Here is a 3636-nt window from a genome sequence, read left to right as displayed (position 1 = left end):
GACAGTGCTCTAGGTGCTCTAACATTGACAGAAGAATGGCCCCATAAAAAGACCTAGGGGAAAAAAGGCTGGTAAACATGAATAAACAAATTAAACAAACATGGTGAGAGGAATTCTAGTTGGGCAGAGAAGGATGGGAGGAGCACAAAGATGCAGGCTGGTGGTAGTTAGTGATGATCTCAGATACAGAGAAATTATCTGAGCCTCAAAGTATATACCATCACACACACACACACACACACACACACACACACCCCAAACCTTTACCGTATCATATGTTTAACCAAACTTTTGTTTTAAAAATGACTGTGCTACCTGCAAAAGATGTTAAGCTTTTAGTTGACAATTGCTTTTCTTGCCACGAAGGGGGGCAATAAATTACTTGAAAAGCACAGGTCTCTCAAAAAAATTGCCATCTAAAGAGCTGTGAGGTGCGATGCCTTCTCTTTCATTGGTAAAATTTCTGTCATGGAAAGGACAGAGCTGGGCCCCAAGAGGTAAATGCTGAATAAGTGTCGGTGCTGATTAAGATTACGTTTCTCCCACTGAAGCATTTTCAAAAGAGCAAATCTAATACTTCTCCCTTTTACCCTTCTTCCTCAATTTTTTTCACAGCTGCAAGGCGTGCATACTTCTTAACCTCTCTAAAGTTCCATTTTCTGAACTGCAAAATGAAAATAACAGGCCCTGTTCTGCTTAGCTCTGAGGGCGGTCAGGAGAGAAATGATTTACCTGTGTGATGATATTCTGTGACCTGACATGGCCCAGCATATTCATTATATTACTTGGATATTATTGTCATATATTTTCTTTTTTAATAAATGAACATTACATAATCTAGTTATTAGTATCAGTATTATTCTTTGAGAGAATAGGGAAACTGGATATATCATAAAACGTGGAAGGTAAATTTCAAAGAGTTTGGGTGTAAATGGAAGTTATTATATTTTATTTAATTACACATACAATGCAGTGTTAACCTTTTGAAAAAATTACCATTTTGTATTAAATCAAGTGAGAATTTTGGAATTGGGTATCTTTTGTTCTCATCCTTTTTACCTCACCATGTTAGGCAAGTCCTCCCCCACACCTTGACCTTCTCCTTCTGTTCAGAATCATCCCTGCCTTCTCCCTCCTTGTTTCCTTTTTTTTAGTTAACTTTTGAGATCTTCAATTGAGCAGATGCTCCAGATGGGAAGGTAAAGATGCTAGATGTTTTCTACTTGGAGCTGAGAGTCTGGTGGTAGATAAAACTATTTTAATAAATAGTTATCAAATGTGGCAACAAGAGGTGGGAGAGAGAGATGATAGAAGCTAGCTTCTGGTAATATGACTGCAACTTGAAATTTTAAATACTGAACTGTCTTATGATGGCACAGAAGGAAGGAAGGAAGTGGGAAATGTATCATTAGATAAGAAGGTTTACAGAGAGCTGTTCCCTCCGTTTGTTGTTACTGAGCACCTGTTCTGCGGGATTCACTGTGCTCCATGCTGGGGACACAGGGGAACCACACAGGGCCTCAGGGCCTCCACCGTCTATGTAGGGCTTTAGAAAAATAAATGACATTTACAGTGCAGCGTTAGGAGCGTACTTGGTATTCAGCAAGAACATGCTGGGACTTCCAGGGGTAATTCTGGAAATACAAATGTGAGTAGAAATTAATCATTCAAGAAAAAGAATGGGATGATTTTTTTTAGAAGGATCATGATAGCTGACATACAGAGAGAGGTAGTTGGTGTATGTGGGGGGTGTGTATCTGTGTATATGAGACATTATTATTAATTTACTTTATTTTAAAGTGAGTGAGAAGTCTGAGCATGTTTGTATTCCAAAGTGCGTTTGAACGGCACAGAAGTGATAATTGATAGAGCAATGTCCTTACAAGAGAAGGAAGAAAATGAGCGTGAGTGAGCAAGTGGAAAGAGGGGTCTTAGGCAGACACGCTCTGTTCTGCCGCCACCAGCACAGAGCAGAAGATGGATTTGACTTTCGTTGGGGGTCAGGGCTAGATGGCTGCTTTATCTGTAAAGTAAAATCATGTGCTACGAGAAGAACATGGGAAGGACTGGGGAAGAGAGTGGTGAAAGTTTAATTAGGCACCAAAGCAACGGGTAGCTAAGCTTATCAGCAACTTTGAAAAAAACTGGGAAACGTTCCAGTCCTTGCGAAGGCCCAGCCAAGGTTGAAGTGTCTGTGTGTGTGGTTGTTGGCTCACCCTGGATCATTCTGCTGGGAACATTTCGCTCCTCTTTACACTAGGAATGAACGTCTTGCTGATTTTTTTTTTTTTCCCAGTTGAGGGAGTGTCATTTCAGTTTCTCTTTATTTCTTTCAAAGGCAGAAAGTGTAAGGTAGTAGTAAGGGTGGTCTTCTTTCTCTGCGTCACTCTTCCTGTCATTTCTGAAACTACTCCAGAACCCATTGTTTCTAGAAAGCATAGGAGTGCTTTGTCTAATTTATCACAAATGAGGAACATCTTTCTCACTCAGAAACATTACTTCTTAGTCTCTCCTTTTAATATAATTTTACTTTTTGTGCAAACAGTAATCAAGTTTGATTGATACATAACATTCTCATTGTTTTTCCCTAGCCATCACTTTCTATGAAAAGGATTCCTTCAGCAAGGGATGGAAATCTCTCATAAAAAGACAAAAAATATTTTATCAGAGTCATAACCATTTAACATTTCTTTTCAAAGCTTTATCTAACTTTGACGAATTGAGTAAATCCAAAGAAAATGTAGCTAATTGAAGATGCCTTGAGAGAATGTGCTATCAAATGAATTGGAAATAGAACTTTATGTATCCCTTTTCTTAATTAGCTGGTAGAAAAGTTTCAGTGCTCATTGCAGTCTAGTCAACTTCTGGAAGTAGTTCAGTGTTTTCCATTAATTTAATTCAGTTTCCTTCATGTCATATGACATAGTCACTGATCATTAAGTTGGCTTATGCTTACAAATAAGTTTACAATAGCTCTGTGTTTAAAAATTGCATTTTACATAATTTCTGATAGTGACTATAATAATTATCTAACTTGAACAGTTGCATTTAGCTTCTAATAAATATTATGGAAATGAATATATGTTAGTAAATTACACTTGAGTCTTCCTCTGCTGGTACATGTACATTTTCTTTTGAGGTCAAGAAGGAAAATCTCTACTCACTCTAAATCAGTATGAAGCTGTTCTCTCTTTTCAACTTGTTTGTTGACAGAACTGATGATATATGAATCTGGATAATAATTATCTAGTCGATGTGGTAAAGACTGAAACTAAAATGAATGCTTACAAAAATTGTTATTTGCTGAATTGTACTTATTGAATAATTAATTGTTTTAGGGTTTATTTTCCTGAAAAGTTTGTAAACAATAAAATCCCAAAGGAATATTTGGGATTTTTATGACAATCTGTGCCATAAAGTAGACTAACACAGCATTCTTCATCTTTTAGCCGGTAAAGATAACATACTGCTTTTCTTTCTCTATATCTTTATAACAGATGCTTTCAGCAGCTGGGATTCCAAGATTAGTTTGCCCAAAATATGAAAGCATGTCATCTCACCAAACTATTAAGCTGACCTAGTTTTTGTGGCTCCCAGTAATTCTACTATTCTTTAGAGCACTGTGATTTAATTTCA

At 37.1% G+C, this 3636-nt stretch overlaps 1 protein-coding gene across 1 annotated transcript in view; it reads left to right on the top strand.

Moving 5' to 3' along the window:
• The window catches only part of INPP4B (inositol polyphosphate-4-phosphatase type II B), a 394326-nt gene that overhangs the window by 277915 nt on the left and 112775 nt on the right, over positions 1-3636 (top strand). The gene's annotated exons all lie outside the window — the stretch shown is intronic.

The sequence above is a fragment of the Otolemur garnettii genome, unplaced genomic scaffold, assembly GCF_000181295.1.
Source record: "Otolemur garnettii isolate 467f Iridium unplaced genomic scaffold, OtoGar3 scaffold00041, whole genome shotgun sequence".
NCBI lineage: Eukaryota > Metazoa > Chordata > Mammalia > Primates > Galagidae > Otolemur > Otolemur garnettii.
Note: the sequence above shows the minus strand (reverse complement) of the source record. Positions and strands in the feature narration are given on the sequence as shown.